Source organism: Budorcas taxicolor, chromosome Y (genome assembly GCF_023091745.1).
Source record: "Budorcas taxicolor isolate Tak-1 chromosome Y, Takin1.1, whole genome shotgun sequence".
NCBI lineage: Eukaryota > Metazoa > Chordata > Mammalia > Artiodactyla > Bovidae > Budorcas > Budorcas taxicolor.
The window spans coordinates 6063838-6091157 of NC_068936.1; the positions used below are offsets into that span (position 1 = coordinate 6063838).

The following is a 27320-nucleotide window of genomic DNA, read 5'->3' on the forward strand; positions in this document are numbered from 1 at the left end:
AAATCTAAATATGCATTTGGAATTATAGGGTGGGATCGTGGTGTCAGGAAATAAATACGGGCCTTAAGGAGAGCAGAACAAAAATGAACCTATAGAATACCGCTTGTAAAGTACATATCTTGTGCTGACCATGGGCCAGTCACTGATTATATCATGTTGTCTTTGTCATCACAGTGATGGTATAATTGTGGTCATGATTTTAGAAGTGCTACAATCTCTATATTTTCAAGTACAAAATGAATTTCTATAATGAAAACAATCTGCTGTCTATCCTTTAAAGACTGTACCAGTAACAGAATATAATATGTGAACTCAATAAAGTTCATACTGTGCATTTTCATTTTTCTAATTTTATTTGCATCTCTTCCTTCACCCACACCATCCTAATTTATACACCCCTTATATCAGCAGGGATGATTTCAGGAATCACTTTACATCCATTACCTCTTTTCCCTTTGTTCTCATTTTCTTGCTTATAAATATACTAGGTGTCATTTACCTAGGATGCATAAAAATGTTTTGAACTGAAGAATTTATAAAACTGTGCAGTAAAATAGCCATACATTGAACTAAAGCCTCATTTTACTCTTGTTTAAACATGGAAAATGAAACTGTGAAGATGAATGTGTAAATTTATTGTTCAGATAAAATAATTGTTAGTATTTGTTGACATCTCCGAATGTAAATTTCAATATTCTTTAGGCTCGTATTTGATAGGTCAGTCTTAATTAGTATGGTTTTCACATAATGATGATTATTGATGAGTTTAACTTGAAAGAGAGGAGGCAGATGTATAAGCGATTGTTGGCACTGAGGACCATGAGTTTCCTCTATCTTGCAGGTTAGGAAAAGGACTGTCATGGGCTGACATATCGCTATGCCTGACTGGAAATTTAGAAGGTTCCACCATCATTCCAGAATAAATGCTCTGTATGAAAATGTGATATGGTTCTGAGAAGTAGATGTAGTTGTAGTAGAAAAGTCCTCAACTTGGTCATTTACTTGAGTGTAGCTGCTCTGTGAGTGCCAATTAAAAATGCTCAACGTTTTTAAAACAGCAGATTGATCTACCACAGTCTGGTCTGTTTGTCTAATTGATGTTGATGATGGGGTAGGTAAGTCACATGGAGATAGGGCATTTTTATTAGCGACTATCTCGCTGGTATGAGGCTTTTGTATGAAAGGCACACGAAAACTTGTGGAGGCTGAAAATGCGTTCTCTTCATTTATTTCTGGAAGATATTCAGAATGTCATCTTTTTTGAAATGTCATCGTTTTTGACACTTGCTTTAACATGATTCTTGTATCTTGAACTAATGAAGATATTGGAGACACATTGTTGATCCCAACTCTTCTTTGTGTTCTTACTAAAAGTTGGAGATGGCCTCTTTTGAAATTTGGATTATAGTAGGTCTGTAACTAAACTCAAAGGATTAAATTATTTAGTTTCTTTATAAAACAAGGTAAAACTGACAGAAAAAGCTGTTATAAAAATGTATTAAAAATGTATTAATGAAACCAATTAACTAACATCAAATAAAACCACTCTGTTAGTAGTTTTAACAGGTAACATATTAGATAGAATATGCTTCTCAACCAAAAATATGTTGTACACATACAGTAAATACCATTTTAATTAGCTTAAAGACATATATCTAGTTTCAAGTTGCTAGGAAATTTTGCTTAACATCCAGTATTCTAAACTCCAACTGTTCTCAACTTCAAAATAATAAAACTTTTTTCAAGAATACATTACCTTAAGTTTGAATTCCGTTTTAGCTACATATGTGAACATGTTTTCTAGGTCACATGATTTAATCTTACATATTGCCAATAAGTGAAAATGTTGAACTACCTTACTCAAAAGAGAGATGTTGTTTTCTTCTTCCAAAAAGACAGGTAGTGAAGTAGATCTTTGAAAAGTTCGTTGCTTTTTACTAAATCCATAAAGGTTAAGCTGTTGAATTAAACATTTTATACTATTGGTTTCGAATATTCTGAAAGGTGATTTCTTTCCAAGACTTATTTCTTAGAGTTTTTCATTGATCACTATAAATGTGCCTCTGTCATCCCACCCAATACATTGAAACTGATCACTTTCAACTATATTCCAAAATTGTTGTGGAAATGTGAGTGAAAGAAAATCATTCACCTCATCTGTTTCAGAGACAGAGTATGTGTAGTGTGGCCTTTTGATCACAAGATTCTCAGACAAAGCCTGAAAGCACATTCTTCAATCATAGATCTCAAAACCGAGTCCCCAGTAAGTGTATAATCATACAAAGATCTAATGGAGGTTTCTGAACCAATATATTCATCTTTAGGTAGCCCATCTTGAATTTCTGCAGAAATATGTGCCATCTCAGAGAAATCTTTCTTCAGGTACTTTTCTCATTTGTCTGATTTTACATACTGCAACTTCAAATGTTACTTGGGTGGCCTATGGAAAGAAACTCTCTAAACCATCACAGAGATCCTCAAAGTTAAAAAGCTGTTACATCACAAAATCACTGGTCTCCTAGCAATCGAAGGTTACCTGTGACATCACAAAGTCATTAGTCTCCTAGCAATTGTAGGGTAATGTTCTACCAGTGTTTACTTCAGAATGAACTTAAAATACAGACTTTTACAGAAATAGTAACCAAAGCCATGAAGCATGAAAAATCTCATTCCTAAAGAATTTTTACACAGAAAAATCACATCAATAAATCTGTTTGGTTTCTGAAATAAAAGTGATTTATCACACTTCTATTCACACATTCTTAAAATTCAGTATTGTTTAATCAGCTCCGGTTTCATCCACCTCATTAGAACTGACTCAAATGTATTCTTTTTAATGGCTGAATAATACTCCCTTGTGTACATGTACCACAGCTTTCTTATCCATTCATCTGCTGATGGACATCTAGGTTGTTTCCGTGTCCTGGCTATTATAAACAGTGCTGCAAAGAACATTGGGGTACATGTGTCTCTTTCTATTCTGATTTTCTCAGTGTGTATACAGAGTGAAGTAAGCTAGAAAGAAAAACACCAATACAGTATACTAACACATATATATGGAATTTAGAAAGATGGTAATAATGACCCTGTATGCAAGACAGCAAAAGAAACACAGATGTATAGAGCGGACTTTTGGACTCTAAGGGAGAGGGAGAGGGTGGGGTGATTTGGGAGAATGGCGTTGAAACACGTATACTATCATGTAAGAAACGTGTTGCCAATCTATGTTCGATGCAGGATACAGACTGCTTGGGGCTGGTGCACGGGGATGATCCAGAGAGATTATATGGGGTGGGTGGTGGGAGGGTGGGTTCATGTTTGGGAACTCATGTACACCCGTGGTGGATTCATGTCAATGTATGGCAAAACCAATACAGTATTGTAAAGTAAAATAAAGTAAAAATAAAAATTAAAAAAAAAAAAATCAGTACTGTTACCCTACCAAACTTGGTCTACTGGCTTCTGTGAAAAAAATATCAGTGAACTAACTGTGGGTTTCAGTTAAAAAAAAAAAAAAAAAAAAAAAAAACTGTTTATTGTAGAACCAAGTAAGGTGTCCTAGCAGCTGATGCTTCAAAGACCCAAATCCCCAAATACTTTCAGGGAAAGGATTTTAATGACAGAGTGAGGGTAGGACATTGTGTCTTTGATCAATATTGCGACATTCTACTAATGGCCTGTTAGTGAGGATATTGGGAGTCCACATCATCGACCGTCTAGTTTCAACTATGTACTTCAACTTCAGCCTGGTTGGGGCTTTAGCATCTCTAAAACTGTTCACAGGATATTGCTCAGAATGTTATTGATGGCCCTTGAGGAGAAATAAAGACCCTTGACTTTGCTTAATGGCTAAATCATTATTCTATATCACTTGATTATTTTCCTTATTTTCTGTCTTTTCTCACTTCTCTGATTAAAATTACTTTTGAACACGAGGAGGTCTACAATCTCCTACCTCTCTCTTTCGGTTTTCATACTTTTCAATCTTAAGACGGGACTGATTAATACAAGAAAGGAAATAAAATGTTGGACTTGGAGCTCGATCAAAAATGTGACAAAAAATCTCAGTTGAATGTTCAATTTCTTTTTCAGGTTTCCCAGCTCTTGGAGTGCTTGAGTCAATAACGACTTTGGCTCTTTCCTGTTGAGATGGAGCATGGAGTTGGAAATATTTCTGAAATCTCAGCTTGGTATCAATATTTTATGTTATGAAAACATATCCCTCTGTTTTATATATATTTGTATATATATTTATATATCTGTATTTCTGTCATAAACTGGACAAATATTTGAAAATTGGTAGATATTTATTAAAAGGAGAGAAATGAGTGAAATTAAAGAATCCTCATATTTTACATGCAGCCAAGAAAACATATTTTGAAGTATTTCCACTTCCATATAACAACCGAGCAGACTTTTGAATCATTCTACAATTGGGTTTTATTTATTTTTTCTTTCTATTATACTTAACAAGAATTAAAAGCCATTGTATATTTTTATACACACACTCATGCATAGACAGTTGTATATATGTATATATGTTAAAACATAACTTTAGGCAACTTTATTTAGATGACCAAACTCATCGCTAGCTCCCAAGATCTTAAATGAACTATATGAGAAGCCCTACAGTACTTAATAACTTTCTGGCTGAATCTTTCAGATCCTGTTGCTGAAAAGCTCTCCTTTAATCTAGCTTATCTCCCACTATTCTTTCCGTAATAAGAGGTAGGGCTTATAAGGACACCTTGAATCTATAAAATTGCAACTCTCATTTACTTAGACATATTGTTCAAAAAATGCTGTTGGTGTCCTCACGTTTGACACAATTTTATTTTATTTATTTTTAATATAAATTTATTTATTTTAAAAGGAGTCTAATTGCTTTACAATATTGTATTGATTTTGTCATACATTAACATGGATCTGCCATGTGTGTACATGTGTTCCCCATCTTGAACCCCCTACCACCTCCCTCCTCATACCATCTCTCCTGGTTATCCCAGTGCACCAGCCCCGAGGATCCTGGATCAGGCATTGAACCTGGTCTGGCGATTCGTTTGACAAATAATATTATACATGTTTCAATCCCATTATTCCAAATCATCCTATCCTTGCCCTCTTTCACAGAGTCTGAAAGACTGTTATATACATCTGTGTCTGTTTGCTTAACTGAACTGATACAGGGTTATCGTTACTATCTTTCTACATTCCACATATATGCATTAGTTTACCCTATTGGTATTTTAATTTCTGCCTAACTTCACTCTGTATATTAGGATTCAGTTTTGTCCACCTCATTAGAACTGATTGTAATGTATTATTTTTAATGGCTGAATACTACTCCTTTGGGTATATGTACCACAGCTTTCTTATCCATTCATCTGCTGATGGACATCTAGATTGCCTCCATGTCCTGGCTATTAGAAACAGTGCTATAATGATCATTGGGGTACACTTCTCTCTTTCTATTTTGGTTTTCTTGGTGCGTATGGCCAGCAGTGGCATTGCTGGGTCATATGGCAGTTCTATTTATAGGTTTTATTTTTATTTTTTTATTCTAAGGAATCTCCACAGTATTCTCCATAGTGGGCGTACTGATTTGCATTTCCACCGACAATGTAAGAGGGATCCCTTCTCTACACACACTCTGCAGGATTGATTGCTTGTAGACTTTTGGATAGCAGCCATTCTGACTAGCATGGAATGGTACCTCATTGTAGTTCTGACTTGCATTTCTTTGATAATGAGTGATGTTGTGCATCTTTTCATGTGTTTGTTAGCCATCTGTATGTCGTTTTTGGAGAAATGTCTGTTTAGTCCTTTGGCTCATTTTTTCATTGTGTCGTTTATTTTCCTGGAGCTGCACTTCAGGAGGTGCTTGTATAATTTTGAGATTAATTATTTTTCAGTTGCTTCAGTTCAGTTCAGTTCAGTTCAGTCATTCAGTCATGTGCGATTCTTTGAGACCCCATAAATGGCAGCACACCAGGACTCCCTGTCCATCACCGATACCTGGAGTTCACTCAAACTCACGTCCATCGAGTCAGTGATGCCATCCAGCCATCTCATCTTCTGTCACCTCCTTCTCCTCCTACCTCCAATCCCTCCCAGCATCAGAGTTTTTCCAATGAGTCAACTCTTTGCATGAGGTGGCCAGCGTACTGGAGTTTCAGCTGTAGCATCATTCCTTCCAAAGAACATCCAGGCAGATCTTCTTTAGAATCGAATTGTTGGATTTCATTTCAGTCCAAGGGACTCCCAAGAGTCTTTTGCAACACTACAGTTCAAAAGCATCAATTCTTTAGCATTCAGCTTTCTTCACAGCCCAACTCTCATATACATACATGACTACTGGAAAAACCATAACCTTGACAAGACGGAAGTTTGTTGGCAAAATAATATATCTGCTTTTCACTATGCTATCTAGGTTGGTAATAACTTCCCTTCTAATGAGTAAGCGTCTTTTAATTTTATGGCTCCAATCACTATCTGCAGTGATTTTTGTAGCCCCCCAGAAACAAAGTCTGACACTGTTTCCACCATTTCCCCTTCTCTTTCTTGTGACGTGATGGGACCAGATGCTATGGTCTTAGTTTTCTGAATGTTGAGCTTTAAGCCAACATTTTCACTGTTCTCTTTCACTTTCATCAAGAGGCTTTTTAGTTCCTCTTCGCTTTATGCCATAAGGGTGGCATCATCTTCATATCTAAGATCATTGATATTTCTACCGTCAAGCTTGATTCCAGCTTGTGTTTCTTCCAGTCCAGCGTTTCTCATGATATATTCTGCATATAAGTTAAACAAGCAAGGTGACAATATACAGCCTTGATGCAATCCCTCTCCTATTTGAAACCAGTCTGTTGTTCCATGCCCTGTTCTAACTGTTGCATCCTGACCTGCATATAGATTTCTCAAGTGGCAGATCAGGTGGTTTGATATTCCCATCTCCTTCAGAATTTTCCAGTTTATTGTGATCCACACACTCATTTTGACATAGTCAATAAAGCAGAAATAGATGTTTTTCTGGAACTCTCTAACTTTTTCAATGATCCAGCAGAAGTTGGCATTTTGATCTCTGATTCCTCTGCCTTTTCTATAACCAGCTTGAACATCTGGAACTTCATGGTTCATATATTGCTGAAGCATGGCTTGGAGAATTTTTAGCATTACTTTAATAGCTTAGATATGAGATGAGTGCAATTGTGTGCTAGTTTTCCCTGGTGGCTCAGAGGTTAAAAAGTCTGCCTCCAATGTGGGAAACCCGGGTTCGATCCCTGGGTCGGGAAGATACCCTGTAGAAGGAAACCCCCTCCTGTATTCTTGCCTGGAGAATCCGATGGACAGAGGAGCTTGGTAGGCTATAGTCCACGGGGTCACAAAGAGTCAGACGCGACTGAATGACTTCACTTGAGTATTGTTTGGCACTGTCTTTCTTTGGGACTGGAATGAAAACTGACCTTTTTCAGTTCTGAACCTATACTGAGTTTTTCAAATTTGCTGGCATATCGAACGCAGCACTTACAAAGCATAATTTTTAGGATTTGAAATAGCTCAACCGGAATTCTATCATTTCCACTAACTTTGTTCACAGTGATGCTTCTTAAGGCCCACTTGACTTCACATTCCAAGATGTCTGGATCTAGGTGAGTGATCACAACATCATGATCATTTGAGTTGTGAAGATCTTTTATATACAGTTCTTCTGTGTATTTTTTGGCACCTCTTCTTAATATATACTGCTTCTGTTAGGTTCATACTATTTCTGTCCTTTATTGTGCCCATCTTTGCATGAAATATCCCCTTGTTATTTCAAATTTTATTGAAGCTATCTCTAGTCTTTCTCATTCTATTGCTTTGCTCTATTTATTTGCACTGATAACTGAGGAAGGCTTTCTTATCTCTCCTTGCCATTCTTTGTAACTCTGTATTCAAATGGGTATATCTTTCCTTCTCTCCTTTGCCTTTTGCTTCTCTTCATTTCACAGCCATTTGTAAGGCCTCCTCAGGAAGCCATTTTGCCTTTTTGCATTTCTTTTTCTTGGGCATGGTCTTTATCCCCGTCTCCTGTACAATGTCATGAACCTCTGTCCATAGTTCCTCAAGCACTCTATCAGATCTAGTCCCTTAAATTTATTTCTCACTTACACTGTATAATCATAAGGGATTTGATATAGGTCATTCCTGAATGTTTTAGTGCTTTTCCCTACTTTCTTCGATTTAAGTCTGAATTGGGCAATAAGGATTTCATGATCGGAGCCACAGTTAGCTCCCGGTCTTGTTTTATGCTGTCTAGGAAGAGTGAGCATCTTTGAATGTCATGGTGGTAGTCATTATCTGCAGTGATTTTGGAGTGCCCAAAAATAAAGTCTGCCACCATTGCCACTGTTTCCCCATCTATTTGCCATGAAGTGATGGGACAGAATGCCATCTCAGTTTCCTTAATGTAGAGCTTTAAGCCTCCTTCTTCACTCTCCTCTTTCACCTTCATAAAGAGACTATTCAGTTCCTCTTCAATTTCTGCCATAAGGGTGGTGTCATCTGCACATCTGAAGTTGTTGACATTTCTCCTGGCAATCTTGATCCCAGTTTCTGTTTCTTTCAGCCCAGCATTTCTCTACACTGAAGTTAAATAAGAAGGGTGACAAATATACAGACTTGGGGTACTCCTTTTCCTATTTGGAACCAGTCTGTTGTTCAAAGTGCAGTTCTAACTGTTGTTTCCTGACCTGCATACAGGCTTCTCAAGAGGCAGGTCCTGTGGCCTGGCATTCCCATCTCTTTCAGAATTTTCCACAGTTTATTTTTACCCATGCAGTCAAAGGCTTTGGCATACTCAGTAAAGCAGAAGTAGATGTTTTTATAGAACTTGCCTGCTTTTTTGAAGATCCAGCAGAGGTTGGGAATTTGTTCTCTGGTTCCTCCGTATTTTCTAAAACAAGCTTGAACATCTCAAGTTCATGGTTCACATATTGCTGAAGCCTGGCTTGGAGAATTTTGAGCATTACTTTGCTAGCATATGAGCTGAGTGCAATTGCATGTCAGTTTGAGCACTCTTTGGTTTGTCTTTCTTTGAGATTGGAATGAAAAGTGACCATTTCCAGTGAAGCCACTGCTGAGATTTTCAAACTTCCTGGCATATTGAGTGCATCACTTTCACAGCATCATCTTTGACGATTTGAAATAGCTCAACTGGAATCAAATCCATAATCAAGCCCTCTAGAAGATCCCTTGGAGAAGGAAATGGCAATCCACTCCAGGACTATTGCCTGGAAAATCCCATGGACAGAGGAGCCTGGTAGGCTACAGTCAATGGGGTTGCAAGGAGTTGGACGCAACTGAGTGACTTCACTTCACTAATTCTCTAATGGATATTGGATTACCTCTCAGAAAAAAATGAGATCCACAGCCATCTTCTATAACAACAACAACAAAAACATTTCCCTCAACTAGAAAACCTTCACAAGCCACTGGTCCCACCACATTCACTAGGAGGAGACTACCCAATTGATAGCAATGATGACCCTCCCGTTTGCAGAAAATTGACCCCAAAGACAGCCATCTAAACAACATGAAACTGCAGAGACATATCCAGAAGATGAAGGAACACAATAAAAATCAACAAACCAATTAAAAAGGAGGAAGTAGGAAGTTTACAGGAAAGACAATTCAGCATAATAATAGTCAAAGTCTTGGAAACAAATGGATCTACAGATAAATAGACTTTAGACATGGATTGAGAGGATGTAAGAAGTGTTTTAAATGGACCTAGAAGAAATAATGCATAATCAGTAAGGAACAATGAAATAACTGAGATAGAATTCACTCTGGACAACAGAAACAGTAGAGTAACTGAGGAAGAAGAAAGACTAAATGAGCTGGAAGATAGAATGTTGGAAATTAATGAAGCCGAACAGGAACATAAAAAGAGAGAGAAATGAAGACAATCTCAGAAACATCTGGGACAATGTTAAATGCCCCCACATTTAAATCATTGTTTTCCTGGAGAAAGAAGACAAAAGAAAAGGGCATGAGAAAATATTTGAGGAGGAAATAGTTAAAAACGTCCCTGAAATGGGAAAGGGAATAGACACCTATGATGAAAAAATCCCAGTGTGTCCCATAGGGATAAATCCAAGACAAAACTTATCAAAACACACATTAATCAAAATAAAAACAAACAAACAAGTACATATATACAATGAACAAATATTAAAGGTAACATAGGAATAACAGCAAACATAGAAGGGAACCCCCATAAGGATAACAGCTGATCTGACAAGAGAAACACTTCAGCTAAGAAGGGAATGGCAGGATATACTTAAAGTGCTGAAAGGCAAAAATCGAAAGCCAAGATTACTCTCTCCAAGAAGGGTTGCATTCTAATTCAAAAGAGAAAACAAAAGTTTTACAGACAAACAAAAGCAATTAGAATTCAGAAGTACCAAACCAGCACTTCAGTAAAATGCTGAAGGATCTTTTCTAGATAGGAAACAGAAGAGCCTTATAAAAACAAAACCACAAAATATATAGTAAATGGTAACAAGATCATGCTTATCAACAACTACCTGCCAGGAGCCAGCACAGGAGATCCCACCATGACAAGGTCATGTGGATGGGCAAGGTGAGTAAGGCTTCAGGGGCTTCTCCTGGGTTTTCCTGAACATCTATCCCCAATAACCAGAGTCTGCCGGCTTTATTACTGTGCTTTCCACTCTTCTAACATTCTCTGGGAAAAAAAAGTCAACACAAGGCTTCTGTCTCCTGCATATAAAAAGAATGTCTCGGTTTAAAGACCCTTTGGTGGCTTTCTAACCTATCTGACCTGTCTGCTTTACAACTTGTGGATTGTTTACAGCCCCCAACTGTGAGAAGCATGAAGCTCAAAACATCTTAAAGATATAGAGCCTTTTAGAGTTAGTTTGGTGAAGACTATGTTGAGTTAGTGTTTGCCACCAGGCCTCCATATTCTTTATCTTTTAGGCACCTGGGAGGATATTAATCAATGTAATCAGGATGCAGAAATAGGAATATAGTAGTTTTGATGCTAGCAACACTAGACTTTTGAGTTAATTACTTTTCTCTTTGTTATAAATCACTGTACTCCGTTTTCCTTGTTATAAATTGTTGTATCCTTGCTATGTAAGAATGTAACTTTATTTAGTGCTTTCTGAGTGTGCCACCAGACTTTGGGAAGAACAACACTATTACCCTTATCAGAAAAGGGCTGTAAAAATTTAATTGGCCTTCTGGCCAGAAGATGACATAAATCACCTAAGACAGGTATGCAGAGAGAAACCTGGTCTCAGTAAGAGTCAGGGCTGTGGACACTGCATAATTTTGTATTATCCATTGATCTCTATGTACAATCAAAAGTATAAAAGGCCTTCTGAACAATAAAGGATGGATCAGTTATCCAGACTAGTCTCTTAAAATGATTTCTTGGAAATCTGGTTTCCCCCATCTCTCTCTCTCTCTCTCTCTCTCTCTCTCTCTCTCTCTCTCTCTCTCTCTCTCTCTTTCTCCCTCTCCCTCTCTCTCCTTTTCTGGCTGAATTCCCATCTGGAGTGAGGAGGGTCTCCATGTCTACTAATTTGCCCCAGCTTTTAAGTCCTGTGAGAGAGGGAGCACAAGGCAGGGCATGCTCTGCTAATCAAACAAGCACCAGTGGCCTAATGTAGATGGTGCAAACTTCCTGTCCTGAAGTTTTATTGGTTCTCCACATAAACCAAGTTATTCAGGCACTTTTCTCCACTAAATTTTCCTACTACACTATTTCGTCCTAATCTCTCTTTATATTTCTAATTAAATAAATAATTTTTCCTTGCCTACCCGTCTCCCCTTTTAATTCCCTGGATCCACCAGGGTAGGACCCTGACAACCACCTTAAACAGAAATGGGCTAAATGTTCCAATGGAAAGGCAAAGACTGGGTGAATGCACACAAGAATATACTGTTTGCAAGAAAACCTCCTTATAACTAGGTACACATACAGACTGTAAGTGATAGCCAATAAAAAGCTATTTTGTGAAAATGGAGAGCAAAAGAAAATGGGAGGAGCAATACTCATATCAGATAAATGGACTTTAATTAAAGATCACTAGAGGAGACAAAGACGTTTGCATTACATAACAATCAAGGTATCAGTCCAAGAAGAAGCTATATGTACCCAATGTAGGAGTGCTTCAATACAAGAGGCAAATGCCAACAACTGTTAGAGCAGAAATAGATACTAAGCAATAGCATCGTATGATTTTAATACTCCACTCATAACATGGACAGATCATCCATACAGAAATAAAATAAGGAAAACTCAAGTTTTAGATGATACATTAGACCAGTTTGAGCTAACTGATATCTACAGGGCATCCCACCCCAAAAGAACAGATTTCACCTTTTTCTCCTTTTTCTCATGTGCAAATGGAACATTACATTAGGACAAATCACATCCAAGGACATATCTAACCTTGGTAAACTTCAAGAAATTGCAATCTTTTCAAGCATATTTTCTGATCACGATGTTGTTAGATCAACTAGAGGAAAAACAAATAATAACTAGAGGAAACACAAATAATTTGGAGGCTAAATGGCCCAAAATTCAAATTTGAATTTAACACAATTCAGAGTTTTTATGAAAAACAAAACAAACAAACAAACAAAAAACTATGCCAAATTAGTCATAGATGGTACATACTCAATATAATGAAAGCCAAATATGACAAAACCACAGTAAACATTATTGTCAATAATGAAAAACTTAAAACATTTCCTTTAAAATCAGCATTAAGACAAGGGTGCCCACACTCATCACCAATAGTTCTGGGAATTCTAGCCACAGCTTTCAAAAAAAAAAAAAAAAAAAATTTACAAAAAAAATCCTCGTTGGAAAAAAAGAGGTAAAACTCTCTCTATTTGCACATGATATTATCCTTTACACAGACAACCCAAGAGATGCCACCAGAAAATTACTGGAGTTAATCAACGAGTAGAGTAAATGTGCAGGGTATAAAATTAATACACAGAAATCCTTATTTTCCTACACACTAACAATGAAAAATCAGAAAGAGAAATGAAAAAAAATCTTGTTCACCATTGCAATGAAAGGATTAAAATTAACTAGAAATAAATTTACATAAAGAGACAAAGGGCTTCCCTGATAGCTCAATTGTTACAGAAACTGGCTGCAATGCAGGAGACTCCTGTTCAACTCCTAGGTCAGGAAGATCCCCTGAAGAAAGGATAGGCTACCCACTATAGTATTCTTGAACTTTCCTTGTGGCCTAGCTGGTGAAGAATCCTCCTGCAATGTGTGACACCTGTGTTTGATCCCTGAGTTGGGAAGATCCTCTAGAGAAGGGGAAGCCTTTCCATTCTAGTATTCTGACCTGGAGAATTCCAAATTCCATACACTGTATAGTCCATGGGATTGCAAAGATTCGGACATGACTGAGTAACTTTCACTTTTTCAGAAGGATTAAAAAAAAAAAAAAAGCACTGAGGAAAGAAATCAAAAATATATAAATGGAGAAATATATCATGTTTTTGGATTGGACTAATTGATATAATTAAAATGAATATACCATCAAAAGCAATCAATAGATTCAGTGCAACACCTCTCAAACTACCAATATTATTCATAAAAGTAGAATAAATTATTTTACAATTTGCGTGAAAACACATAAGACCTCGAAGAACCAAAGCAATTTTGAGAAAGAAGAATGTAACTAGAGGAGTCAAATTTCTGACTTCAGACAACACTACAAAGATATCAAGAGAGTATGAAACTTGCACAAACATAGAAATATAGACCAATGCAACAAAATATAAAGTCCAAAGATAAATTAATACACCCTTTATATTTTACAATGGAGGTAAAAATTTGCCACAGAAAAAGATATTTTCTTCGAAAAGTGTTACTGAGAAAACTGGACAGCTATGTGTAGAAACTAGAACAGTATCTAACACAAAGTTTAAAAATAAACTTAAAATGGATTACAAATGTAAATGTAAGACCAGAAAATATAAAACCCTTAGAGTAAAACATATGTATAACCACTGCAAAATAAGTTACAGCAACATCCTCTATGACCCATTGCCTAGAGTAAAGCAATAAAAATAAAATTTTAAAAAAGGAAACTAATTAAACTCTATAGGTTTTGTACAATGAAGGAAACTATAATTAAGGTGAATATGTATCCTTCAGAATTGGGAGAATATAATAGCAACTGAATAACTAACTAAAAAATTAATTTCCAAAATATGCAATCTGCTCATGCATCTCAATACTCAGCTACAAATACTACTCAGAAAAACAAACCACCAATCAAAACATAGCCAAAAGCCCCCTCCAAAGAAGATATACAGATTGCTAAGAGACACAGAAATATTGCTCAACATCACTCATTATAAGAGAAATCAAAGCCACATTGAGGTATCATTTCACATTAGTCAGATTGGCCATCTTAAAAAATGTCTACAATATAACTGCTGGAGAGGGTGTGAAGAAAAGGGAACTTTTTACACTGTTCATGGGAATGCAAACTGGTTCAACCATTATGGAAAACTTTGTGGAAACTCCTTAGAAAGCTGGAAATAGAATTTCCATATGACCCAGCAATCCCACTCTTTGGCATCAACCTGAAGGAAACTAGAATTGAAAGAAACGCAGTACTCCAATGTTTATTGAAGCACTGTTTACAATAGCTAGGATGTGAAAGTGACCAAGAGGTCCATCAGCAGATGAATGGTTAAGGAAGGTTTGCTATATATATGTATGAAATATTACTCTGTTATAAGAAGTCATGCATTTGAATCAGTTCTAATGAGTTAGCAGAGAGTGAAACCTATTACACAGAGTGAAGGAACTAAGAAAGACAAAGACAAAGCTGTATATTAACTCATATATGTGGAATTTAGAAAGATGGCCTATACACAGGCCAGGAGAAGAGACAGAGATCTAAAGAACAGACTTTGGACTCAGTGGAAGAAGGTGAAGGTGGATTGATTTGAGAAAATAGCATTTAAGTGTGTATGGTTCCATACGTAAAAAATAGATGACCAGTGTGAGGTTTTACAACATGGGTGCTATAGAATATCCATGTCACAGCTTCTGAGCTTGCAATATAATGCATGCATCAGCCACCAATTAGCCTGCATTCCAGTGCACATCACGCATGTCTAAGCTTGCAGCCTGGAGCTCTCATTTTACCCCTCTGACCCCATGATCCAGGGTAGGCTGAATTTCACTTTAGGGGAAGCATCACAAAATTATTAAGCCCAGATTCTAATGCAAACATGCTGCGTTTTGAAGCTGAACTCTGGAGCATCTTGCCACTGATAATGTTTATCATCATCTAGTGTTTCACCGTCATGACATGTTTCCATTGCTTCTTCATCTCTGGTCATCACTCTGTGTCGTTTATCACCATCCAGGGTTTATTTCAGTCCTGTAACCTGTTTCGAGTGCTTGTTCAACCCACTCCAGGTCAAACATATCTAGTATTCAGTGCTGTGACAGGTTAAGTGTTTCTTCATCCTCCCCTGGTTAAACACATACAGTAGTTTATCACCCTTAGTGTTTCATTTTGTGATTTGCTTCTATTTACTCCAGGTCTAACACACTCAGTAGATTATCATCATCCAATGATTCAACTGTGGAACATTCCAGAAGTCTTCTTCATGCAGCCCATGTGAAACATACGCAGTAGCTTATCACCATCCCGTGTTTCAGTGCAGTGACATGATTCAAGCATTTCTTCATTTCCTCCAGGTAAAGCACACTCAGCAGTTTGTCACGAGTGTTTCACCTGTGACGTGATTCTTCTTAATTTATTTAGTTATGTAGCTATGTAGTTGGCTGTGTTGGGTCTTAGTTGTGTCACATAAGATAATCCTTGAGACAAGCCAACTCTAACCATGGCATGAAGTCTCTGGAGTGTGAGAACTTCAGTATTTGCAGCGGTGCAGGTTTAGTTACTGTGTATCATACGGGATGTAAGTTACCCAATCAGGGACTGAACATTCATCCCCTACACTATAAGGTGGATGCTTAACCACTGGACCACCAGGAAAGGCCCTGTGATATGCTTTAAGACCCTATATCAAAAAGACACATTGTTTGATGGGAATATATCACCATCCAGGGTTGCAAAGGTTTAACATGCTGCAAGAACTTCTTCATCCACACTGGTCAACTACAAGCAGGTTTTTATCACAATGTAGTGCCATTCCATGTGCTTCTTCATTGGTTACTCATTGAACGCATCCAATAGATTATCATCATCTACTGTTTCATTGAAGTGACACCTCAAGTTATTCTTCACACAGCCTGTGTCAAACACATCCAATTGTATGTCTCTATCCAGTGTTTCACTGCTGTGACATGCTTTCAGTATTTCTTCACCCACCCCAGGTCAAAAATGCTAAGTAGCATATCATTATCCACACTTCAGAGAGGAGGTTCAGCCACATCTTTGTCCACCTCAGCTAAAATAGTTTCAGCAGCTTATCACTTTCAGCTTTTCACTGCTGTCACAAGTTCAAGTGCATCTTTATCAAACACACCAGGAATTTATCACTATGCAGTATTTTCAAGCTGTGACACAAACTGCTTTATCATCCAGACTGGAAACATACATCCAGTAGTTATCAAAGTCAGTTTTTCATTGCTGTGACATGATTCAAATGCCTATTCATCCACTCTCTGGATAAACTCACTCTGTAGTTTATTATCATGCAGTGCTCAGTGTCTTGACACGTGATATGCTCCAAATGCTTCTTTGTCCACCTGGTCTCAAATACTCAATAGTTTATCAACATCTATATTTCAGTACTGTGAATCGCTGCATATGCTTCTTTGTCAATCCTGACACATCAATACTTGGAGTTTACCACCCTTCAGTGTTTCAGTGCTGTGATATTCTTCATGTGCTTCATCCTCTCCTGTAAAACATACTCATTTGTGTATCATCATCCAATATTCAGGACGGTGATATGCTTCAAGTGCTTAATAGTTCATATCAGTTGAAAATTCACAGCATTTTATCATTAAACAATGTTTCATGGCCATAACTTGTGGCATATATTAGGTGTTTGTTTGACCACCAGAGGTGAAACTCAACAAGTGTTTTATCACCATTCAGTCTATCAGTGCTGTGGCATACTACAGTGCTTCCTTATCTACTCTGGGTTAATACGCACATCCATTCTTTTAGTGCTGATTAATACAGAAGTGCTTCCTCAACTATCCTGTTCCAAATAAGTTAAATAAGTGGGGTGGCAACAAGACAGACTTGACACACTCCCTTACCAATTCTGAACAAGTCCATTGTTCCTGCCTGCTTCTGTTACTTCTTGACCTGCATACAAGTTACCCTGGAGCCAGGTAAAGTGGTCTAGTATACCCATGTCTTTAAGAATTTTCCACATTTTATGTGATCCACACGGTCAAAGGCTTTAGTGTAGTGAAAGAAGCTGGAAAGTAGATCATTTTCTGGAATTCCCTGCTTTTTCTATGATCCAATGAATGTTGGCAATTTGATCTCTGGTTCCTCTGCCTTTCCTAATCCAATTTCTACATTTGAAAGTTCTCAGTTCACATTTGTTGAAACCTAGATTGAGGCATTTTGAGCATTACCTTGCCAGCATATGAAATGAGCACGACTGTGCAGAAGTTTGAGCATTCCTTCACAATGCCCCTCTTTGGGATCAGAATGAAACTGACTTTTACCTGTCCTGTGGTCATTGATGATTCTTTCCAAATTTCCTGGCACACTGACTGCAACATTTTAACAGCATCATCTTTTAAAATTTGAAATAACTGAGCTTCAATTCTATCACCTTGTTTAGCATTGTTTGTGGTAATTCTTCCTAAGATCCACTTGACTTTACACCCCAGGTTGTATTCTCTATGTGAGTGATCACACCATATTGTTATCTAGGTGATTAAGTGGAGAAGGCGATGGCACCCCACTCCATTACTCTTGCCTGGAAAATCCCACGGATGGAGGAGCCTGGTAGGGTGCAGTCTATGTGGTCGCGAAGAGCTGGACACGACTGAAGTGAGTTAGCAGCAGCAGCAGCAGGTGATTAAGAACTTTCTTTGGTACAGCTCTTCTCTTATACTCTTGCCAACACTTCATCACATTTTTCAGCTTCTGCTAGGTTCATACCACTTCTGATTGTTCCCATGTTTGCCCATGTTTTCATGACATATTCCCTTGGTATCTCAAAGTTTCTTGGCAAGATTTCTAGCCTTTCCTATTCTATTGTTCCCTCTATTTTATTGGCATTAAACACACACACAGTATTATATCCCCACCCAGTGTTTAAGTTTAGATATGCTTCAAGTGTTTTTTAATCCACTCCAGAAAAAATTAATGTGACAGCTATCATCATCCATTTTATCTGTATTGTGACATGTTTTGAGCCTCCTCCATTCCCTCCAGGTAAAACACACGCTGTAAATTATCGTCATTCCTTGATGCTGTGCTATTACAGGCTTGAAGTGTCCCTTTGTCTCATTTAGTCAAACACTCCCTGTCGTTTACCACTATCCAGTGTCCCAGTACTGTGGCATGCCTCATGTACTTCTTTATCCTATCCAAATAAAATACGGTCAGTTACTTATTACAATTACTGTTTCATTTTTGTGATTAGTTTCAAGTCCTTCTTTAGTCCATTCTAGATAAAACACATTCAGAAGTTTACCATGGTTCATGTTTTACTCTGTGCCATGCTTCCAGTTTCTCTTCATTCAACATGTTTCAAACACATCATATAGTTTATTGCCTTCCTGTATTTCAGTGCTCTTTCCTGCTTAACTGCTTCTTCATTCTCTGCAGAAAATACACAACCAATATTTTATCACAATCCAGTGTGTTAATTCTGGTATATGTTTCAAAAGATCATTTGTCCACTCAAGATTGAGCACAATCTTAGTTTATTAGCTTCCATTGATCCAGTGCTACTAATACATCTATTGATTTTTCAGCTACCACAGGTCATCATACACAATGATTTATCACGATCCAGTTTCAGAGTTGTGACATGCTCCATGTGCTTCTTTCCCTATACAAGATCAAATACAGACCATCTGAAGGGTGAACATATAGTGTTTCAGTCATGAAACACATTTCAGGTGGTTCTTCACTCACTCCACACAAATACACCATATAGGTTATCAACATTCATTGTTTCAGTGCTTTGACACATTTCAATGGATGCTTCAATAACTCTAAGTCAAATACATTCAGTGTTTTACCACTAACTTGAGTTTTAGATCTGTGACATGCTTCAAGGGCTCCAGAAACTACTCAATGTCAAATGCACTCAGTAGATTCGTTGTTGCTGGCTATTTGTTTTTTAGTCACTCAGTCATCTCCAACTCTTTATAATCCCATGGACTGCAGCATATCACACCTTATTGCCCTTTACCATCTCCTGGAGCTTGTTCAAACTCAAATCCATTGGGTCGGTGATGTCGTCCAAGCATCTTATCCTCTATCATCCCCTTCTCCTGCTCCAATCTTTTTCCAGCTCATTGTGTTTTCTTATTGAGTTGGAGTTTCACATCAGATAGCCATAATATTTGATCTTCTGCCTCAGCATTAGCCCCTCCAGTGAATTTTCAGGATTGATTTCCTTTAGAATTGACTGGATTGATTTTCTCGCAGCCCAAGGGACTCACAAGTGTCTTCTCCGAGATTGCAGTTCAAAAGTATAAGTTTCTTAATGTTCAGCCTCCTTTATGGTATAACATACATTGGCACATGACTACTGAAAAAAACACAAACATAGCTCTGACTATACGGATCGTTGTTGGCAAAGGAATGCGTCTGCTCTTTAACATGCAGTATAGGTTTGTCACAGCTTTTCTTCCAAGAAATAAGTGCCATTTAATTTCATAGCTGCAATCATCTTCTGCCATGATTTTGGAGTCCAAGTAAACAGATGTCTGTCACTGTTTCCATTGTTTTCCCATCTATTTGCAATGAAATGTTAGGAACAGATGCCATGATCTTAGTTTTTTGAATGTTGAGTCTTAAGCCAGCTTTTTCACTCTCCTCTTTCATCTGCACCAAGAGGCTCTTTAGCTATTCTTTACTTTATGCCTTATGGGTGGTGTCATCTGCATATCTGAGGTTATTAATATTTCCATTGACTATGATAAAAATTACTGTGTGGATCACAACAAACTTCGGAAAATTCTTAAAGACATGGAAATACCAGACTACCTACCTGCCTCCTGATAGATCTGTATCCAGGTCAAGAAACAACAGTTAGAACCAGATGCAGAAGAACAGATGGTTTGAAGTTGGGGGAAAAAGCTCTACTTTGTTGTCACACTGTTTATTTAACTTATATGCAGAGCATATAATTTATATGCAAAGCATTCCTTTGCATTGTCCTTCTTTGGATTTCAAATGGAAAACTGATCTTTTTCAGTCCTGCAACAACTGAGTTTTCCAAGTTTTCTGGAATACAGACTGCAGCACTTCAACAGTATCATCTTTTAGAATTTGAAATAGCTCAGCTGGTGTTCCATCACCTCCACTATCTTTGTTGGTAGCAATGCTTTCTAAGAGCCACTTGATTTCACATTCCAAGATATCTGGCTGTAGGTGAGTGATCACACCATCATGGTCAGCTGGGTCATTATGATCTTTTTGGATAGTTGTTCTATGTATTCTCCCACCGCTCTTTAATATCTTCCACTTCTATTAGGTTCATACATTTTCTGTCCTTTATTGTGTCCATATGTGCATGAAATACTCCCTTGATACCTCTTATTTTCCTGAAGAGATCTCTAGTCTTTCCCAGTCTCTCATTCCCACTCAGTAGTTTACCAACATTTATTGTTTCATGGATGTGACATGCTTCCAGTGCTTCTTCTTCCACTTGAATTCCGACACTCCCAGTAGTGTATCACAATCCCATGTTTCAGAACTGGGACCTGCTTTTTCTGCTTCTTCTCAACCCCAGATCAAACACATTCAGTAGCTTATTACCATAGAGAATTCAGTGCATTAACATGTGGCAGTTTCCATTGTTTCCTTTTCACCTGGGACTAATCACCCAGTGATATAAGTGTCATCCTCTATTTTAGTGCTGTTACACGTTTCAAGTGCTTCATTTTCTGAAGATGAAACGCACTCATCATCCAGTGTCTTAGTGTGGAGACGTGCTTGAAGAGCTGCTTCATACAGTCAAACACTCCAAGGAGTTTTTCACCATCCAGTTTTCAAGTTGTGTGACATGCTTGAAGTGGTTATTTGTGTACACTGGGTCAAAGACACCCAGTAGTTGGTCATTATCCAATGTTTCAATTATGCAACATGCTTCTGGGTTTCTTCATTCCCTCAGGTCATCACACCAAGTAGTTTATCACTATCCAGTGTTTCAGGGTTACAGCATGCTTCCAGAGCTTCTTTTTCTCCCTGGGTCAAACATACCAAGTAGCTTGTCCCCGTTCACTTTGGAGTACTGTGAAATGGATCATGTGCTTCTTGTCCACCCTAAATCAAGCATACTCAATAGTTTGTCACCATCCAGTGTTTCATGTTGTTGACAAGGTTCAGATACTTCCCCATGCACTCTGAGTTATACACACCCTGTTGTTTATCACCTGTTTCAGTTTTTTACCATGCTTCAAGTGCTTCTTGTCCATCCTGGGTCAAACAAACCAGAAGTTTAGCAATGTTATTCAATGTTTCACTACTGTAACATATTTCAAGAATTTTGTCGTACAACACCATTCAGAAGTACTCAATAGTTTATCAGCATCCCATGCCTCAGTTGCCTCAAGTGCTTTTTCACAACGTTAAAACACACCCAGTAGATTATTACCATCCATTGTTTCAGTCCTGTGGCATGTTTCATGTGCTTCTTTATCCTCTCTATGTAAAGCACATGCAGTAGCTTATGACCATTTACTGTTTCCATTTTATGGCATGCTTCCAGGACTTTTCCATCCTCACCAGGTTAGACACATTCAGCAGTTAACACCATCCAATGTTTTACTGTATGAGATTCCTCAAGTCTTCTTCATTATCCCAAATCAAATACACACATAACATTCACCACCTACTGTTTCAATGCCAAGATCCACTTCAATGGTGTATTCATTCTCCCCATTTAAAGACATTCACTAGTGCTCATTTCGGCAGCACATATACTAAAATTGGAACGATACAGAGAAGATCAGCATGGCCCCTGCGCAAGGATGACACGCAAATTCGTGAAACGTTCCATATTAAAAAAAAAAAAAAAGACACTCACTAGTTCATCGCCATACAGTGCTGAAGATCAGTGAGATGCCTCAAGTGCTTCTCCATCCATTCAGTGTCAAACTCACCTGGTATTTATTAACCATTCAAAGTTTAATACGTAATATGCTTCAAGGGCTTCTCTATTCTCCCAGGTCAAATGTGCCCAAGACTATTAAAAGAAAGAAAGAAAAAAATAACTATTTAAGGGGTGTTCAGTTCAGCTCAGTCACTCATTCATGTCCAACATTTTGTTAGCCCATGAACCGCACCAAGCCAGGCCTCCCTGTCCATCAGCCACTCCCATAGGTAACCCAAACCCATGTCCATTGAGTTGGTGATAACATCCAAACATCTCAACCTCTGACGTTCCCTTTTCCTCTTGCCCTCAATCTTTCCCAGCATCAGGATGTTTTCAAATGAGTCAGCTCCTCACATCAGGTGGCCAAATTATTGCAGTTTAAGCTTCAACGTCAGTCTTTCCAAAGAACACTAAGGAGTGATTTCTTTTAGGAGGGACTGGTTTGGTTTCACAGCAGTACAAGGGACTCTCAAGAGTCTTCTTAAACATCACAGTTCAAAAGCATCAATTCTTCAGTGCCCATCCTTTTTTATAGTCCAACACTTACATCCATATATGACCACTGGAAAAACCATAGCATTGGTTAGATGGACCTTTGTTGACAAATAAAGTATGTGTTTTTTAACATGATTATTAATAATCATATAATCAATAATAAGCAATTATCAATGATAATTAATAGTAATCAATAATTAATAATCTAGGTTGGTCATAAGTTTCCTTCCAAGGAATAAGCCTCTTTTAATTTCATGGCTGCAGTGATTTTGGAGCCCAGAAATACAAAATCATCTTCTGTTTCCCCTGTTTCCCCATCTATTTGCAATGAAGTGATGGCATCGGGAGCCATGATCTTACGTTTTTTAATGTTGAACGTTAAGCCAACTTATTCACTCTTCCAATTCATTTTCATCAAGAGGCTCTTTAGTTCCTCATTTTCTCTCATAAGGGTGGTATCATCATCATATTTCAGGTTATTGATATTTCTCCATCAATCTTGTTTCCACTTTGTGATTCCTCCAGCCCAGCGTTCCTCGTTATGTAGTCTGTGTAGAAGTTAAATAAGCAGGGTAACAATTAAACAGCCTTGAGGTACTCCTTTTCCTTTTCGGAACCAGTCTGTTGTTCTATTTCCAGTTCTAACTGTTGCTTCCTGACCTGCATACAGATTTCTCAAGAGGCAGGTCAGGTGGTCTGGTATTCCCATCTCTTCCAGAATTTCCCAACGTTTATTGTAATCCACACAGTCAAAATCATAATAAAGCAGTAGATCTTCTGGAACTCTTCAGGTTCTTCAATGACCCAGCAGATGTTGGCAATTTGATTTGGGTCCCTCTGCTTTTTCGAAAACCAAACTGAATATCTGAAAGTTCATGGTCTATGTATTGCTGAAGCATGGCTTGGAGAATTTTGAGCATTAATTCAGGAGCGTGTGAAATTAGTGCAATTGTGCAATAGTTGGAGATTTCTTTGGCATTGCCTTTCTTTGAGATTGGAGTGAAAACTGAGCTTTTCCAGTCCTGTGTCCTGTGCTGAGTTTTCCACATTTGGTGGCATATTGAGTCCAGCCCTTTCATAGCATAGTCTTTCGGAATTTGAAATAACTCAACTGGAATTCTATCACCTCCACTAGCTTTCTTTGTAGTGATGCTTCCTAAGAACCACTTGAGTTCACATTCCAGGATGTCTGGCTTTAGGTGAATGATCACACCATCGTGATTATCTTTTTTGTAGTTTTTCTGTGTTTTTTTGCCACCTCTTAATATCCTCTGCTTCTGTTAGGCCCTTACCATTTCTGTTCTTTATTGAGCCCATCTTTCCATGAAATGTTTGCTTAGTATCTCGAATTTTTTTGAAGAGATCTCTGTCTTTGCCATCCTGTTGGTTTTATCTATTTCTTTGTTTCAATGTGTGCGGCACAATTCAAATGCTTCTCTTTACACTCTGGTCAGTCATAGCCAATAATTTGTACCAACCAGTGTCCAGTGCTGTGACATATGATCGATTTCAATTCTTCATTAATGAAGTGGGTAAAAAACACCCAGGAGTTTATCAACACACAGTGTTTCATGGCTGCCACTGGATTCAAGTACTTCTTCACCCACTTCAGGTTACAATAGTCATTGAAACCATAGTCATAACCATCCATTGTTTCAGTACACAGACATGCTTCAAAATGCTCCTACATTAATCCTGGGGCAAATTTTCTAGTACTTATAAACATCCAGTGTTTTAGTTTGGGAGCATGAACCAATGGCTTCCTCATTCTCACCAAACTCCATGTTTTGTCACCATCTAGTGTATACATACTGTGACATGCTTAAAGAGCTTCATCATCCACCCTAGATCTAGACAGTCAGTATTTTATCACTATAACAGCGTTTCATTGCTGTGACATGATTTGAAATTTTGTTTGTCCACACTGAGGCATACACAGCCAGTAGTTCATTATCCTTCAGTTTTTCAGGTCTTAGATAAAATGAAATGTGTTCTTGGTCCCAGTAACATCAATATATTCACCATTTATAACCATCTTGTTTCACTGCTGTGACATAATGTCAACCGCTTCTTCATCCATTCCTGTGTCAAACAAACCCAGTAGTTTTTTTCCCCATCTAGTGCTAGTGTTCAGTACTCTGAAATGATTCTGGAGCCTCTGTGTGCATCCCAGCTCAAACATAGTATTCTCAATCAACGCTTCAGTGATGTCACATGCTTCAAGTGCTTTCTTCATTCACTCCATATCAAGTACATTCAGTAGATTATAAACATGCAACGTTTCATTTGTGTGAGATGCTTCAAATATTTCTCTAATCCATTTGAGCTGAAACATATCCAGTACTTTATGACCATTGGTGTTTCAGTGCTGTGGCATGTTTCAAATGCTTCTTCTTCTACTCCATGGTAAACACAAGCAATAGTTTATCACCATCAATTGTTTCAGTTCTGTAACAGTCTTCAAGTCTTTTTTCATATACTCTGGTTCATATACACCTGGCAGTTGTTCACCATCAAGTTTTTAGTTCTGTGATATGTTTCAATAGCTTCTGTACATACCAGTTCATACACACTCATAAATTTATCACCAACCTGTGTTTAGGTCTGTCATATGATTAAATGAGTCCCCATTCTACCCCGGGTCAAACACACCCAGTATTGATGAACATCCTGTCTTTCAGCTATGTGATATACTTCAAGTACCTTATCATCCATTCTTGGAAGATGCATCCAATAATTTATAAAGTCCTGTGCTTCAGTGCTGTGAAGTTCTTAAGTGTTTCTGCATCCAAATAGCTCTGGCATGGTTAATAGATTATAACCACCACTGGTTCAGTTTTATGAGATGACTGAAGCATATATTCATTTACTTTAGGTGGAACACACTCAATAATTACCACCATCCTGTAAACCAGAAGTAAAACATTCTTGGGATGCTTCTTTATCTACTGTGTGTCAAACACACCTAGTAGTTTTTCACCATTCAGTGTTTCAGTGCTGTGACAACTTCCACTGCTTCTTCGTGTACTACAGGTCATCACACCAAGTGTCTTGCAACTACTAGCTTGCACTCTAGAGAACATATCTCTCTTCTACTGAGACTGAGTTGTAGAACACTCATCTCACCACTACTAAGACCCCATTCTAAGTACACATGCCACTTCTGCAGTGGCTAAACTCTGGAGGAAATGTGACAACACTATTTATCCTGTATTCTAGAACACACATCTTGCCATTACTGATCCAGTGTTCTACAGCAGGCTTACCACAACTACAGAGCTTGCATCCTGGAAGTATCATCCTACCTGTACTGAGTCAACATTATATGGCATACAGGATCCAGCTTCTGAGTTTGTACTATGGAATACACATTATGCCACTACTGAGAAAGCTCTAGAGTACACATGGCAAAGTACTGATCCCCACATCAAAGGGCAATGCTGAAAATTATCCAAAGTACTGCACAATTGTGCTCATTTCACATACTAAGCTAGATAATGCTCAATATTATTTGTGCTAGGCTTCAATGTCTGTGAGCCAAGAACTTCCAAATATATATGATGGATTTAGAAAAGGGAGAGGAATGGGGGCCAGCATGAGGAACTACGCCCATGGCAAAGGTCATGGGGAAGGAGGGTTGGCATACGCAAAGGCGTGATCAAGCCTCAGGAAACCCCTGTTCCTGAGAATTTAACCCTAAAACCAGAGTCTGTTTTATGCTCTCACTTACGGCTCTGACTTTATGGGGGGGCGGGGGGGGGGGGGGGGGCTCTCCCGCATAACCGTTTCTCTCAGAGAAGGAGTAAACGTGCAGCTCCGAGGCAATAAAAATTCCTGGGCATGATAAGAGTGTTTCAGCTTATGAACTCCTCTGAAGGTTATCTAGCCCACCTGTATAGGTTCGTCCGGCCACATGTGATTGTTTACAGCCTCCCAACCTGAGAGGCATGAGATGTTTTAGATTTACTAAAGGCAAATTCTTTTGGGGAGTTAGAAATTATCAGTATAGTGGGTTGTTTAGGAATTATATTGGTGAAGGGTTTTTCATTTGTTGTGTCAATAATTGCTGCTAATTCCCGGCTCTGGATGTGACAAGGGTGTCTCAGGTCAAACCTCTCTGCTGACAGACTAGCTTGTGTGACAGGATTATCCACACTCCTACCACTACATGATTATTTACTACCTCTCAACCATAAACAGCACAGAGAGTTTTGGAGTATTTTGAGAACCTTAATTAGCATAGGGCTTTTCTCATCGTTGAGTCAATGACTGCCGCCAGGCCTCCATATCCTTAGGCACCTGGGAATATATTAATCAATTTATTTGGAACATAGTAAAGGAAATGTAGTTTTTAAGGTTAGCAATACTAGACTTTTTGAGTTAATGGGTTTCTCTTTTGTAACAGGTCACTGTGCTTTGTTATAAATCACTGTGTTCTTGTTATGTAAAAACGTAACTTTATCACTATCTTAAGACTA

The 27320-nt window shown here is 38.0% G+C and overlaps 1 non-coding gene and 1 pseudogene across 1 annotated transcript; one reads left to right on the top strand and one right to left on the bottom strand.

Moving 5' to 3' along the window:
* Nucleotides 1–633: 633 nt before the first annotated feature.
* LOC128070940 (heat shock transcription factor, Y-linked-like) lies at nucleotides 634–2361 on the bottom strand (annotated as a pseudogene).
* A 19789-nt stretch (nucleotides 2362–22150) lies between these two features.
* Nucleotides 22151–22257, top strand: LOC128071089 (U6 spliceosomal RNA). The gene has a single exon (XR_008201707.1). It is a non-coding gene; the product is annotated as a U6 spliceosomal RNA (small nuclear RNA).
* The last annotated feature ends 5063 nt before the right edge of the window (nucleotides 22258–27320 follow it).